Genomic DNA, 16,598 nt, shown 5'->3' with positions numbered 1-16,598 from the left:
GCTTTCAGGGCACCTGGGGGATTCGTGGCCAGCAGCTTCGGGCTGATCCAGCTGGTCCCTGCTCCCTGCTGGCCATGGCCAGAGCCGGCTGGGATGGCCCTGGCACAGAGTCCCCTCGGGTCCCCTCAGATGTGGGAACTGACCATGGCTCTGTTCCTCTCTCTTTCAGCCCTTGAAGGCACAGCCAATGACATCAGTGACGCCGTCGCAAGCCTGGCAGTTCAAACACCGTACATCGTCCAGGAAGCAGAGAGAGCTCCATATTCCATCTTTGACAGCCTGCGTGATCGGCTCTGCAGGGCATGGAGGAGACGGCCTCGTCTGTCAGGGCTCGGCTGGCTGCGCTGCTGGAGCTCTGCAGAGAGCTGATTCCAGAGGCTCTGTCTGCTGGGGCCACCTGAGCCAGCAGGAATGTTTTGTTTCATTAAGATTGTTCTTTTCTTTCTTTTTGTTTTTCTTTAGCATGTTAATATAGGATGTGTTGCTATAGACAGACTCCCAGGATCTTTCTTTGGCTGTCCAGGCTCTGCAGGGCTGAGGGGAAGAGGGAGAAAAGGGTTCCTGGGCTCAGCAAGCTGCCCAGGCTTGCAGGGTTGCAGGGAAAATGGCCAGAAGCCCCTTGGCCTTTGGTGGCTCTGATGAAGCCCTTGTGCTGCCCACAGAGCAGATGGGCAGGGGCTGGAGCTGTGGGGATCTCTGTGAGAGCGGTGCCTGGAGATGGCCCTGTCCCAGGCAGGAAGCGCCATCCGTGTCCTCCTGCCCGTGTGTTGCTGGCTGGATTGCTGAGGGCTCCCAGGTGCCTCTTGGTGGGGCTCCTCTGGAGCTCCTGTGGGGCTGTGGCGCTGCTGCCGGGCAGGCTGGCCGGGCTGGGGAGACCCTGAGGGGACGGGGCCACAAAGGGATGAGGGGCTGCGGGAGCCCTGACAGGACAAGGCAGTGGGAAGGCACAAGGGGGACGTGTGAGGGAGAGGGTAACGTTGGCTCGGGGAGGAAAGTGGGTTGGAGCCAAAGAGACCACTCACCCTTATGTTTATGTGGCAAACGGAGCACGTTTATTCTCAAGCCCTTCCTTCTAAAGGGCCTTTGAAAACCCGGTCTGGATTATTTCACTGCTCTGATCTCTGTGCCCCTTCAGATTCTGGCCTGGGCAATGCCTGCAGCCTTGGGAGAGATGTGATGGGCCAGGCCCCTGTCAGTCAAAGCAGGGCTGGTACATTCACCCCGTACAAGCCAGCCTGCACGGTGACACACGGCATCAGAGTGCGAGGCACAGCTCCGGGAGCTCCCCGTGAACCTCAGCTCTGGGACCACTGTCTGCCCCAAGCTTCAGGGGCTGCAGTGGGAGCCCGGCTGGGCTCTGCCCTGGGGCCATCCTGCAGGGACAGCTGCAAACAGGGAGCATTCCCTGCCACAAAGAGCCAAGGCAGGGCTGTAGGGCAGCTGCTCCAGCCCCGACTGCACTGCTGAGTGCTGTGCTCTGGGGCTGGGGCTCCCCGCACAGGGGACTGCACTGGTGTGCCAGAGGGGACAGAGAAGCTGCTGCTTCAACCTAGCTGAGGTGGGTGCATGGGCTGGGAAGAGTGGGGAGGCTCCAGGGGATTCACAGAGCTCATTCTGCTGCAAGGACGAGGAAAAAGGAGCGGGAACTCAGCAGTGAGGAGAGCTGGGGGCTGGAGAGCAGCTCTGAATGACACTAAAATCCCACCAGACCTCTTGAGACATTGCTGCTCCTCAGCCAGTGACAGGATGAGTCCCTAAGCCTGGGGCTCGGCCTTCCTCATGGCGAGGGGCACCAAGGAAGGGAACAGTGTGATGGAGACTGGAATAGGCTGGGAACTCACTGGGGGAAAAGAGGAAGCAGTTGGGATGTAAAAGGCAGGGAGAAGAGAGAACAGTTCAGAGAAGGGCTGTGCTACTGCTTGAGCAAGCTGCAAAAAGTCATTTGGGGTCATCCCAGATTGATTTCATTTCAGAAGTTATTGAACAAGTTTATTTTTTGGGTGGCTGCATGTTTTCTTGAGCTGTGTTGCTAAAATGCTCAAGCCAGTCTGTGCTGCAGGGCACCCCATTTCTCCTTTGGCTGATTGCAGCCCGGTGCTGAGCTCCAGCAGGGCCCTGGCAGAGCCCAGAGCAGCCTCAGCACCCGCAGAGCCCGGCTGCAAGGAGAGAAACCAGAAAGCCCTGTCAGCTGAAGGCTCCTGTCCCCTTGTCCCAGCCACCCGCGGTGCCCAGGCCATGCTGGCCGTGCCAGAGCTGTGCCCAGAGCTGCCCATCACTGCTGCCTTTGGGAGCAGAGCAGGAGGGCAGGACATGTGCCCAGCCTGCAGCCAGCCACGGCACCTCCAGCCCTCAGCAGCTGCCCAGAGCAGGACGCTCCTGTGCTCGCTGCCATCTCCCCAGAGCTCTGATCCCACCATCCCCAGCAGACAGGACCCACCTCACGCCATCCCCCGCTGGAAGAAAAGCTGCTCCCAAACGATGCCCTCAGCCTTCTCCAAGGGCACAGCCCATCCACTCTGCAGCTGCTCCCAAGCACGTCCTGATCCAGACTGGACTCCACCTGAAACGCTTCCTCTAGAAAGACAAACATCAAATTATGGAAAATAGGTTACAGAGAAAAAGGGGAACAAGAAAAAAGGTCAAAGATCTTATCTCTGTCAGGGGCCTAAGGAAGGCCCAACCCCTGCATGCCAGGGAAAAACCCACCATGGGGGAGGGAATCCCAGGCTTTCTCCCTTCCCCTGCACTGCCCCCATGGTGATCCCAAAGCAAACAAGGGCAGTGGAGCAGCCCAAGCCCTTCCTTGCCTGCAAAGCAAAGCAGCCCCTGCACAGGGTCTGGAGTCCCACCTCTGCTCCCACCATGCGGGTTTGTTTGTGTCAGGCTGGCTGCCCCAGCCCAGCCCCAGCCCGGGGCACGGTGGGTGCTGGGGGCTGTTGGCAGGGCCAGGAGCCCACTCCCATTTCGTACCCACCCCAGCCCGTGCCCCCAGCCCTGCCAAAAGCAGCCTGGCAGCCGACTGAAGGATCAGCTGCATCTGCCCCAGCAAAGGGGGAACCTTTGGTTCCCGGCCAGGCTGTGCAATGCCTAAATCTGGGAGCATTCCCCTGTGTCCTCACTGTCCCCAGCAGCAGCCCCACCTGGGACAGCTTCTCCAGGGGCTCCTTCTTCCCTGGGCCAGACCAGGCTGTCAGGGCTCTGCCCAGGGCCCCAGCCATCCATGAGCCATGGCAGGCAAAACCAGGGGGATGTTGGCCACCAGTGCTTGCCACACCAGGTCTCCAGCTCAGCTCCAGCCCATGAGCTGTGTTCCCTCCTGCTGACCCCTGCTCAGAGCTACAGGCAGGACAAAACCTGTCTGGTTGGCTTTGCTACTTAGTGCCAAGAGATGTGTGGAGCTGTTACCTGCCAGGCCCCTGGATCCAACTGTGCATGTGGATCTCTCCCATCTTCTAGGGCAGAGGAACATGGATCACGGAAAATCTCTTCTAAGGATGGCCTGTCCAAGGGCTGCATGGACAAACACCTCTTAATGACATCCAGGCACTCTGGGGAGAGAAACCAGAAATCACCAGTCATTTGGAGAAGTTGCCCCCTTTTCCCGTGCCCAGGCCATGCTGGGTGTGCTTAGAGGTGGGCCTAAACTTCCCCATGGATTTTCTGTTTGGAGGAGAGCAGGAGAGCAGGACATGTGCCACCTCCTCAGCAGCTGCCAGACCAGAATGCCCATGAGCTGCTGCTGTCTCCCAGCACTGGTATTGCTCCCGAGGCCAGAGATGAGGATCCACCTTGAGAGAGCCATCCTGGGAACAAGATCTGACCCCAGATATCTCCTGGCCCCTCCTGAACGGGTGCTTCCCCGTGACCAGGTGGTGCAGCAGGAGGCCCAGGGATCAGATCGTCGCTGCCTCGCCGTGGTAGCCTTGCTGGTGGATCCCCTCTGGTGGGCTGTAGGACAGGGTTCCTGTGGAACACAGACACAGTTCATCAGGGGGATGCTGCAGCCTCCAGCACCTGGAGGAGCAGCCCCCGTGCCTCCTCCTCCGGCAGGAACCCCCGCTCCGCCAGGAAACCCGACAGGTCCTGGCACCGCTCCGGATGCTCCAGCACCAGCACAAAGCTGTCGGGGAGCTGAAGCCACTCCAGGAGCTGAATGACACCAGCACAGCCAGAGGAGACCTTGTCCAGCAGCGCGATCTCCAGGGCTGCGCTGGTGCCGTGGGGCTGCGGGAGGAGCACGATGCCGTCAGTGGGGCTGATGCCGTGCCGGGGGTCGGGAACCCCTCAGCCAGCCCGGGATGCTCTGCGCCCTGCGCTGGCCCCACGCCCGCTCTCCCTCCAGGCGTCCTGGCAGCTCCCACCCTGCCGGGCCCCGGCTCAGCCCCGCCCGGCACGGCCCGGCTTCTGCCGCTGGCCCCGCTCATCACCAGCTCGCCCCGGCGCCGGACGCGGTTCCCTGGCACCCTTTTGATGGCCACCTGCGAGCCGAGGGCAGCAGCGGGCTGAGCTCGCCGCCTGCCCCGCACAGCCCCATCCTTCTCCTCCTTCTCCTTCTCTCCCTCCTCCTCCTCCTCCTCCTTCCCCTCCTCCGCGCCCGCCGCCGGCCCCGCCGCTCCCCGGGCGCCGTCCGAGAGCCGCGTGGCCGCGCAGCCGCCGCCGCAGCCGCCGCTGCCCAGCAGCGAACCCGCCGGGGCCGCTCCTGCCGGGCCTCCTGCGCCTTCCCTGCGGGCGGGACGCGGCTGTCAGCGCTCGGCCCGGGCCAGGAGCGGCCCCGAGCGCCGCCCGAGCGCCCCGGGCCGGCCATGCCCCGGCGTTCTCCCCCGGCATCCCAGATTCGCCATGAAATGGGAACCCTGAGCTTGTGGAAGTGCCTGAAGGATGCCCTGTTCCTCTGCAGGGACACTCGGGCTGAGACAGGAGCCGGAGCCCTCTCTGGGGAAGCCTCCTCCGAGCTGGAATTTGTGCCGTGCTGGGAGAGGAGGAGGAGGGGAGAAGGCTGGCGCTGTGTGGCAGGAGCAGGAGGTTTGGGCCGCAGGACATTCCGTCTGTGCCGCTGCCCCGCAATGGGCGGGAACGCTGTGGGGAAGGCTGGGGGACACTGGAGCGGGATATGGATGGCACTGGGGGGACTGGGAGGGCCTGGGAATGAACTCAGGTGTATTGGGGATGAACCGGGCTGTGCTGGGAGGGACTGGAGGGGCACTGGGGCTGTACTGGGCTGTGCTGGGGATGAACTGGGCTGTACTGGGAGGGACTGGAGGGGTTGAATGGCTGTTCCCACTCGCACTGCCTCCCATTGGCCGAGGCTCACGCCCATCACGGCCTCAACCAATTAGCGCCAGGGATCATGGCTTTGTGGGCGGGGCCTGGGGGCTCCGCCATCTTTTCTTTTGCCTACAACTCCCGTCATGCTCTGCGGCCCCATAGAGCCCCATTAAAGCCGGGACTACAACGCCCGTCATGCCCCGCCCTCCACAGAACCCCGGTACCGCCCCCATCTGTCCCATCAGTGTCCCCAGACCCTCCGGGACCCCCAAGTGCCCTCAGCACCCATTCGGGACCACCAAAATATTACTGGCAAAGTACAAAAGAACAAGAAACTTTGGAAAAGCGTTTAATACAAATCCAATCCAACTTAAATCACTTGTCATAGCAGTAACTTCATTAACTCAGCCCATTTAGCCTGGAAAGCCCTAAACACTGAAGTTGTTCAGGTACCCACAAATGTTCCATATAAAGAGCATTAGAAGAAGAGGAAAGAGAGAGAGAGACAGGAAGAGAGAAGCTTCACAGAAAGACACACATGTGGCTCCGAGCTCCCGGGGCTCCAGTGTGGGTGAGACACAAACCCCAGGAGAAGGCAGAGTCCATACCAGGGGCTGACCTTGTGCTCCTTGGTTTTAAGCCCCTGGGCCTTCGTGGGCCTCCCCCCAGCTGGGACTTCTGATATCTCAGGTGTTCAGAGCTGGGTGAGCGCTGTCCCATCTGTGTGACTGATTGACAGCTCAGCCCAAGGTGTCTGGGGACATTGATCTCATCCAGCCTCTGACAGCGACCACGGTGACACTGGGGAACCTCATGGAGCCATGGGTCAGTTGTGACAAGGCAGGTCCAAGGACACCCTGGAGACACTGGGGAACCTCATCGAGCCATGGATCAGTTGTGACACTGTGGGGACCTCGTGGAATCAGAGGGGACCATTGGGAAGCTCCCATGGATCCAAGGGCCCAGGGTGACACTGTGCAGCCCAGAGTGTCCCGGAGGAGCCATTGTAACACTGTGGGTCCCCATGGAACCAAGGGAACATGGGACAGGCTGATGCCTTAAGTTTTAGCTTCCATATTTTCCCAGTTCTGTGCTGTATCAGTCTGTAACTCTGAACTTCATGCAGAGTGTCAGCAAGTTCTCTTACAGTGCAGTCAGACAAAACAATCCTTTTCCTGCCTGAGAACCAAGGACACTGCTGCAGCTTAAGGACCAAAAAGCGAAAACACCAGCGAATTGAGGAGAGCAGACTGGGAGGGTGGGGCTGCATAATCTGAAGGTGTAATTGGACAATTAACCCCAATATGGAAATGAACCAAATCTTACAAAAGTGTGTAAACACGTGACCTGGCGTCCATCCTGGATGTACCCTCAGCCAGGCCCTTGTACTGCCCAGGTGAATCCTTTGAAGGCCTTTTTAATAAATCCCCACTTTACTCCTGTAACACTGTCCAGCCTCTGCTCTAGGTGGCCTCTCAAGGCATCAAGGCCTGGCTGGCTGGGCCACCTGGGGGCCACCTGACAGGTCCAGCTGACCTTGGCATGTCCAGGGCTGCTGCTCATCTGCCCCTGGAGCACTGGGGCTCGGTGCTCTCCTTCCTTTGGAAAGAACTGTCCTTCTCCTCCAGGTGCCCATGCCCAAAATTTGGATTCCTCTTCTTAGTTTGCTTCTATGCAAAAATTGTTCCCAGATGAAATCTGCCAGGACAGACAGGTCTGGCTGGCTTGGCCACCCAGGGGCCACCTCTCATCTGCCTGCGAAACAATGGGACCCTGTGCTTTTCTTTCTTATGGGAAAAAAGCACCTTTCGCATCCAGGCACCCATGGCCAAAGTTGGGAATCCGCCTCCAGGATTCCCTATATCCAGGGATTTCTCCCAGGTGAAAGATTCCAGGAGAGACAAGTCTGGCTGGCCTTGGTTTCCAAAGAGCTGATTCTTATCTGCATCTGAAACACTGGGGCTTTGTGCTTTCCTTTATGATGAAAAGAACTCTTCTTCCTGCCCAGGTGCCCATGGCCAGAACTGAGATTCCACCTTCAAAATTCTCAATATCCAAGGATTTCCTCCAGATGAAAGGTGCCAGGAGAGACAGGTCTGGCTCTCTTGGCCTATGGTGACCACCTCTCATCTTCTTCCAAAACACCTGGGCTCCACGCTTATCTTTCCTATGGGAAAAACCATCCATCTTGGCCAGATGCCCATGGCCACAGTTTGGAATCCTCCTCCAGAATTCCTTAGGTCCAAGGATTTCTCAGTGACAAAAGCTGCCAGGACAAACAGGTCTGAATGGCCCGGCCTCCCAGGAGCCTTCTCTCTCTGCTTCTGCCCCTGCAATATGGGGGCTCTGGGCTTTCCTTCCTATGGAAAAGAACCGTCCTTCTTAACAATGCAGAAATGGCCGAAATTGGGGTTCCACCTCCCAGATTCCTTATATCCAAGGGTTGCTTTCAGAGAAAAAAATACCACAACGGAGAGGTCTGGCTGCCCTTGGCCTCTGATGGTCATCTTTCATCTGCCCCTGAAACACCAGTGTTCCGTCCTTGCCTTCCTATGGAAAAGAACCGTCCTTCACCTCCAGGCAGCCAGGTCTGAAGCTGGGATTCCACCTCTAAAATTCCCTATATCCAAGGACAAAATCTGCCAGCACCATCTGATCTGGCTGCCCTTGGCCTCTGGTGGCTGTGGCTCATCTGCCCCTGCAGCACTGGGGCTGGGTTGTTCCCTTCCTGTGGAGACCATGGTGGCACGGTGAGGACCTGGTGGAACCATGGAGTCCATTGGGACTTTGGGGCCATGGTGACACCGCGGGGCTTCATGGAACCCAGAGACCACCATGACTCTGTGGGGCCTTGTGGAACCATGGAGACCATTCCGACCCTTCAGGGCCTCGTGTCACCAAGGGGGCATTGTGACACCTCAGGGCCTTCTGGAAACAAGGGACCAGGCTCCATGGAATGAGGGGAACAGGGAACAGGTCTGGCAGGCTTGGCCTGCCAGGGGCCACCTGACAGGTCTGGCTGATCTTGGAATGTCAAGGGCTGCTTCTCATCTGCCCATGGACCACTGGGGCTTCCTGCTTTCCTTGCTGTGGAAAAGAACTGTCCCTCTTTTTTGACACCCATGGACAAAATTGGTACTTCCCCTAAAAAATTTCCTGTATGCAAGGGTATCTGCCAGAAAAAAACCTGCCAGCTCTGGCTGGCCTTGGCCTCTGATGGTCGCATCTCAGTTGCCTCAGAAGCACTGGGGCTCTGTGCCTTCCTTCCTGCAGAAAAGAACTGACCCTCTTGTCCAGGGGCCATGGCAGGAACTGGAATGTGGCCACCAAAATTCCATCTATCCTTGCATTGCTCCCAGACAAAAGCTGCCAGGACAGACAGTTTTGCCTGGCCTTGGCCTCTGGTGATATGAGCAGAAGGTTTTCCTTTGCAAACACCTTGGACAGGACCCAGAGATCTCCCGAGCTGGGTTTTGCAGGCCTCAAGAACATAACCCATGTATGGAGGCTGATGTGCCTGGGCTCAGTTGTGAAGAGACTGAGGACAGATCAGGAGTGGCCTGGCAGGGCTTGAAGGGTGGATTCCAAAATGGTGGAGCTTTTCTCCATAGTGGGAATCAGGCAGGGAGAGAAATTATGCCACAAATGCAGCTGGGGAAGGACAGACTGGACACAGGAGGAGAAAGGAATTTCCATCCCAGGGCAGGGCTGTGGTGCAGCACTTCCCCAGCAGGAGCCTGGAGCAGCCCAAGGCTTTGTGTGGCCAGGCAGGGGCAGCAGGAGGCAGAGCTGCCAGCAAAGGAAGGGCCAGCGAGGTGGGGCAGCCGGGGGTGACGACAGCCTGCAGGGACAGAGGCGCAGGGCAGGGACACCGTGGGACAGCCTGGGCTGCAGAGGGCTCAGGGATGTGCAGCAGCTGCAAGGCCCTGACAGAGCCAACCTGTGCAGCCCTTTGGCCATGGCTGCTGGCCCTGGGCCTGAGGCCACCAGGGGACAAGTGACCCTTGCAGCCCTGGGGCCTCAGTGCCTCCTTGTCCCTGCTCAGCAGCCTGGCAGGGGCCGCCCCATGGTCCTGCCCTTGGCACTGCACATCCCCACATGCCAGTGCCCATCCCGGGAAGAGCCCTGAGCAATGAGGGAGGGACAGGATCTGCCTTGCCAGGGGCTGGGGCTCAGGCCTGGGCCCTTTGCATTCCTGAAACACATCCAGGTTTGCTCAGCACCAGAGACACCTTTCCCTTGCTTGTCCCTTGCTGTCATCTCTGCTCCAGCATTATGCTCTACTTGGGGACATTTTCTCAGTCGTGTCCCTCAGTGGGACCCATTAAAAGTCCAAGAAACTTCAATGTTTCAATCTCACTTTGAGTTTTGAGAAGTTTTTTGAGCACACTCTCTGGGAATGAGACTAATGAAAACAACAGCAGCCCCTGAGAGGTTCATTAAAATCCTTGTGCTGTGTCTGTGCTGCTGAGCTGGGCCGGGCTCCTGGCACAGAGGGTGATCCTGGTAAGCAAGCAGAGCTTCAAAAGCACATTTCTCTTGCTGAGCAGCTCTTCTCCCAGCCCAGCAGGGCTGGGGCACTGCCTGCAGCCAGCCTGGGCACAGCACAGAGGCACAGAGAGCTTCAATCAGTCAGGGCTGGGAAGGGGCTGAGAAGTGCCTGGGGCAGAATCACTGCCAGCCCTTGGCACAGGAACCTCTGGCTGCAGGACAATGCAGCTGCAGCTCCTGCAGTGATCTCCTAAATCTGGAACATCCCAATGCCCACAGACCCTGTGAGTACAACTCTGAGTATTTCTGGTGCAGGGCAGGTGAAATGCTCATGAAGCTCTGACATACTGAGGGGTTCTGATAAGTCATAGAATATTTCCAAGACAGCGATTTTGATAAAAAGGAGGAAATTTCCTTAAGACTTTTTATTAAGTTTCCTATTATTGGTGAGTAGCAGGGAAGGGGGATAAATATTAATGGTGGAATTCGAATTTTGACAAGTGCATGAGACATTAGAACTGTTATTTTAGTGATCAATAGGTTCACAGGAGATCCCTAATGTGCTTTCAGCCACTCTGCCCATGGACAGAACCAGCATCACCTTTGCTGGAGCCATCAGGCTCAGTCTCAGCTGTCCTTTTCCCAAGCTGCAAACAGAACCTGCCCCCAGCCAGTGCCCTGCAAACAGGCAGAGTTCTGTCAGGCCAAGGAGAGTGCACAGAGATTTGGGGTGTGGGAATGCTGGCAGGGAGAGATCAGGCACAGGGAGACACCTGCAGGAGGAAAATCTCCAGGAAGCAGAGAGAAGATCAGGGAAGGAGAGAAAACAAAACCCAGAAATGCTGTGGCAGGGAGAGTTTAGAGATGTCCAGAGGATCCCCTCCAGTGCAGCCCCTCCCTCTGCACAAGCCCCCTCCCTCCTGTGCCCCAGCCAAGCCTCTGCCCTCAGGGCCGGGGCTCCAAGGCATGCAGCCCCTCCTGTGCAGGCAGAGCTGCAGCAGAGCCGTGGGGCAGCTCTGCAGCCCCGGGCCCAGTTCCCTCTGCAGAGCACAGGGCTGGGAGCAGCTGCCCGGCACTGGGGGCTCTGGCAGGGGCACAGCTGGCTCAGGGTGACACAGCTGTCCCCAGTGCCTGGCTCTGGACAGTGCTGGAAGTGCAGCCAGGGAAGGAGCTGCTTCTGCCTTCATCCAGTGCCATCAGAAGGACACTTGGAAATCTCCCTGAGATTTCAGTCCAAGCTGGGAGCTTCAATGCAGGGTGCAAACATGTCGTAGAGCATCTCTGAGTTATAAGATTGATGGGGAAGGGCAGAGGTGTTGTGACACTGAAAATGCTGCTGGGTTGGTGAAATGAGCAACGTGAGTCCTTGGCTCCAAACGTGGAGCTGGACTGTGGTGGATCCATCTGCTCTCAGCAGTACCTGGTGACATTTTAGGGGAAGCGTGGGAAGATGATAACCCTCCCGAAAAAAGAGGCTAAACTCCAGAGAAATCTGAACAGGTCAGACCGACAGACCATCTCCCCTCACTTCCCACTCCTCACTTTGCCTCAAAGAACTTGCTCTGTTCTCCTTGGGGAAAACAGCAATGCAGAGATTTTGGTATCCAGGAATACTGGGAAAAATACTGCAGAGCTTAAAAACAAAACCCCAAAACTCTTAAACACAAAAGTGAGTCAGAGTGTGCTCCAGAGGAGGATGTATGCAAAATGTCTTTGATTTTAGTTAGAGATATCTCCTTTAACCCTTCATTGTCCTTTCTCCATGAACAGGTGCCCATGTGCAGCCACAGCAAATGTCCAACAGCAGCTCCATCAGCCACTTCCTCCTGCTGGCACTGGCAGACACGCGGCAGCTGCAGCTCCTGCACTTCTGCCTCTTCCTGGGCATCTCCCTGGCTGCCCTCCTGGGCAACGGCCTCATCATCAGCGCCGTAGCCTGCGGCCACCACCTGCACACGCCCATGTTCTTCTTCCTGCTCAACCTGGCCCTCAGCGACCTGGGCTCCATCTGCACCACTGTCCCCAAAGCCATGCACAATTCCCTCTGGGACACCAGGAACATCTCCTACTCAGGATGTGCTGCACAGCTCTTTTTCTTCATGTTCTTCATTTCAGCAGAGTATTTCCTGCTGACCATCATGTGCTACGACCGCTACGTGTCCATCTGCAAACCCCTGCACTACGGGACCCTCCTGGGCAGCAGAGCTTGTGCCCACATGGCAGCAGCTGCCTGGGCCAGTGCCTTTCTCAGTGCTCTGCTGCACACAGCCAATACATTTTCCCTGCCCCTGTGCCATGGCAATGCCCTGGGCCAATTCTTCTGTGATATCCCACAGATCCTCAAGCTCTCCTGCGCCAATTCACACCTCAGGGAACTTGGGCTTCTTGTGGTTACTAGCAGTTTATTATTTTGTTGTTTTGTGTTCATTGTTTTCTCCTATGTGCAGATCTTCAGGGCTGTGCTGAGGATCCCTTCTGAGCAGGGACGGCACAAAGCCTTTTCCACCTGCCTCCCTCACCTGGCCATGGTCTCCTTGTTCCTCAGCACTGCTATGTTTGCTCACCTGAAGCCCCTCTCAATGTCCTCCCCATCCCTGGATCTGGCCCTGTCAGTTCTGCCCGATGAAATCCTGCCCAGCATGGGCAACTGAGCCCTTGAAGGACTTAGTGTCATGTCAAGGCTTGCTTTCCCTCCCAAAGCCTTCCCTTGGCAGCCTTGGGCAGGGGATTCATCCTCCCTCCCTCCTCCTTCCCACAGACCTGCTCGGAACCACTCCATGGGCACTTTCCATTCTCTGTGTCTGTCCTCAAGTGCAGTGCCAACCTGGGTCAGTCCTGGCTCTGTCCTGAGCTCCCAGGAGCTCGCAGGCTGAGATGGCAACGCTCAGCCAAACCAGGGCCCTGCCCCTGCCAGCAGCACCCCCACAAGCAGCAGCAGCAGCAGCAGCAGCAGCAGCAGCAGCAGCAGCAGCTGCAGCTGCAGTCGCCTCTCAGCTGTTGGTGCCCCTGCACTGCAGCCCCTCCCGCTGGCACCAACGTTCCCTTGTGGCCTTGGAGACAGTCATGAATCCATCCATGGGGTCACAGAGCCATGGAATCCCAGAGTTCCAGGTCCCTGGAAGCCTGGAGTCATTGAATCCTGAGAACCACACTCAGAGGAGGAGGAGGAGGAGGAGGAGCAGTAGGAGGAGGAGGAGGAGGACGAGGACGAGGAGGACGAGGAGGACGTGGAGGACGAGGATGAGGAAGAGGAGGAGGAGGATGAGGATGAGGAGGAGGAGGACGAGGACGAGGAGGAGGAGGAGGAGGACGACGCGGAGGACGAGGACGAGGAGGAGGAGGAGGAGGACGAGGAGGAGGACGAGGAGGAGGACGAGGAGGAGGAGGAGGAGGAGGAGGAGAAGGAGGAGGAGGAGGAGGACGAGGAGGAGTAGGAGGAGGACGAGGAGGAGGACGAGGAGGAGAAAGACGAGGAGGAGGATGAGGAGCCGGAGGACGAGGATGAGTAGGAGGAGGAGGAGGATGAGGAGGAGGAGGACGAGGAGGAGTATGAGGAGGACGAGGAGGACGAGGAGGAGGAGGAGGACGAGGAGGAGGAGGACGAGGAGGAGGAGGATGAGGAGGAGGAGGACGAGGAGGAGGAGGACGATGAGGAGGAAAAGGGGGACGAGGACGAGGAGCAGGATGAGGAGGATGACGAGGAGGACGAGGACGAGGACGAGGACGAGGACGAGGACGAGGATGAGGAGGACGAGGACGAGGAGGAGGATGACGAGGAGGAGCAGGAGGAGGACGAGGAGGAGGAGGAGGAGGAGGAGGAGGAGGAGGACGAAGACGAAGAGGTGGAGGACGAGGAGGAGGAGGAGGAGGAGGAGGAGGAGGAGCACGAAGACCAGGACGATGAGGATGAGGAGGAGGAGGACGAGGAGGAGGAAAAGGATGACGAGGACCAGGAGGAGGACCAGGAAGAGGAGGACGAGGAGGAGGATGAGGAGGACGAGGAGGACGAGGAGGAGAAGGATGAGGATGAGGACGAGGAGGACGAGGAGGAGGAAAAGGAGGACGAGGATGAGGAGGAGGAGGACGAGGAGGAGGATGAGGACGAGGAGAACGTGGAGGATGAGGATGAGGAAGAGGACGAGGAGGATGAGGATGAGGAGGAGGAGGACGAGGACGAGGACGACGAGGAGGAGAAGGACGAGGAGGACGAGGACGAGGAGGAGGATGAGGAGCCGGAGGACGAGGATTAGTAGGAGGAGGACGAGGATGAGGAGGAGGAGGAAGAGGAGGAGGAGGACGAGGAGGAGTATGAGGAGGACGAGGAGGACGAGGAGGAGGAGCAGGACGAGGAGGAGGAGGACGAGGAGGAGGAGGATGAGGAGGAGGAGGAAAAGGAGGAGGAGGAGGAGGAGGACGAGGAGGAGGAGGAGGAGGAGGAGGAGGAGGACGAGGAGGAGGAGGAGGACGAAGACGAGGAGGAGGAGGACGAGGAGGAGGAGGACGAGGACGAGGAGGAGGAGGACGAGGAGGAGGAGAGCGAGGAGGAGGACGAGGTGGAGGAGGACGAAGACGAGTAGGAGGAGGACGAGGAGGAGGAGGACGAGGACGAGGAGGAGGAGGACGAGGAGGAGGAAGACGAGGAGGAGGACGAGGAGGAGGAGGACGAGGAGGAGGACGAGGAGGAGGAGGACGAGGAGGAGGACGAGGAGGAGGAGGACGAGGAGGAGGAGGAGGAGGGCGAAGACGAGGAGGAGGAGGAAGAGGAGGAGGAGGAGGAGGAGGAGGAGGAGGAGGAGGAGGAGGAGGAGGAGGAGGACGAAGAGGAGGAGAAGGAGGACGAGGACGAGGAGGAGGAGGACGAGGAGGAGGAAGATGAGGAGGAGGAGGAGGAGGACAAAGAGGAGGAGGAGGACGAGGAGGAGGACGACGAGGAGGAGGAGGACGAGGAGGAGGACGAGGAGGAGGAGGACGAGGAGGAGGAGGACGAGGAGGAGGACGAGGATGAGGAGGAGGTGGAGGACGATGACGAGGAGGAGGAGGAGGAGGATGAGGACGAGGACGAGGAAGAGGAGGAGGAGGATGAAGACGAGGAGGAGGAGGACGACGAGGAGGACGAGGACGAGGAGGAGGAGGAGGAGCACGAAGACCAGGAGGAGGAGGACGAGGAGGAGGAGGAGGAGGACGAGGACGAGGAGGAGGAGGACGTGGACGACGAGGAGGAGGACGAGGAGGAGGAAGACGAGGAGGAGGAGGAAGACGAGGAGGAGGAGGACGAGGAGGAGGACGAGGACGAGGAGGACGAGGACGAGGAGGAGGAGGACGAGGAGGAGGAAGATGAGGAGGAGGAGGAGGAGGAGGAGGAGGACGAGGACGAGGAGGAGGAGGAGGAGGACGAAGACGAGGAGGAGGAGGACAAGGAGGAGGAGGACGAGGACGAGAAGGAGGAGCACGAGGAGGAGGAAGACGAGGAGGAGGAGGCAGAGGAAAAGGAGGATGAGGACGAGGAGGAGGAGGAGGAGGATGAGGAGGAGGAGGAGGACGAGGAGGAGGAGGAGGAGGAGGAGGAGGAAGAGGAGGACGAGGAGGAGGACGAGGAGGAGAAGGACGAGGAGGACGAGGAAGAGGAGGAGGAGGACGAAGATGAGGAGGAGGAGGACGACAAAGAGGAGGAGGAGGACGAGGAGGAGGAGGAGGAGGACGAGGACGAGGAGGAGGAGGACGTGGACGAGGAGGAGGAGGACGAGGAGGAGGAAGACGAGGAGGAGGAGGGAGAGGACAAAGAGGAGGAGGAGGACGAGGAGGAGGAGGACGAGGAGGAGGAGGACGAGGAGGAGGAGGAGGAGGAGGACGAAGACGAGGAGGTGGAAGACGAGGAGGAGGAGGACGAGGAGGAGGAGGAGGAGGAGGACGAAGGCCAGGAGGAGGAGGACGAGGAGGAGGACGAGGAGCAGAAGGAGGAGGAGGAGGAGGACGAGGAGGAGGAGGACGAGGAGGAGGAGGACGAGGAGGAGGACGAGGACGAGGAGGACGAGGAGGAGGACGAGGAGGAGTAGGAGGAGGACGAGGAGGAGGACGAGGAGGAGAAAGACGAGGAGGAGGATGAGGAGCCGGAGGACGAGGATGAGTAGGAGGAGGAGGAGGATGAGGAGGAGGAGGACGAGGAGGAGTATGAGGAGGACGAGGAGGACGAGGAGGAGGAGGAGGACGAGGAGGAGGAGGACGAGGAGGAGGAGGATGAGGAGGAGGAGGACGAGGAGGAGGAGGACGATGAGGAGGAAAAGGGGGACGAGGACGAGGAGCAGGATGAGGAGGATGACGAGGAGGACGAGGACGAGGACGAGGACGAGGACGAGGACGAGGATGAGGAGGACGAGGACGAGGAGGAGGATGACGAGGAGGAGCAGGAGGAGGACGAGGAGGAGGAGGAGGAGGAGGAGGAGGAGGAGGACGAAGACGAAGAGGTGGAGGACGAGGAGGAGGAGGAGGAGGAGGAGGAGGAGGAGCACGAAGACCAGGACGATGAGGATGAGGAGGAGGAGGACGAGGAGGAGGAAAAGGATGACGAGGACCAGGAGGAGGACCAGGAAGAGGAGGACGAGGAGGAGGATGAGGAGGACGAGGAGGACGAGGAGGAGAAGGATGAGGATGAGGACGAGGAGGACGAGGAGGAGGAAAAGGAGGACGAGGATGAGGAGGAGGAGGACGAGGAGGAGGATGAGGACGAGGAGAACGTGGAGGATGAGGATGAGGAAGAGGACGAGGAGGATGAGGATGAGGAGGAGGAGGACGAGGACGAGGACGACGAGGAGGAGAAGGACGAGGAGGACGAGGACGAGGAGGAG

The sequence above is a fragment of the Lonchura striata genome, chromosome 36 (assembly GCF_050655825.1).
Source record: "Lonchura striata isolate lonStrDom1 chromosome 36, ASM5065582v1, whole genome shotgun sequence".
NCBI classification, from domain to species: domain Eukaryota; kingdom Metazoa; phylum Chordata; class Aves; order Passeriformes; family Estrildidae; genus Lonchura; species Lonchura striata.
Note: the sequence above shows the minus strand (reverse complement) of the source record.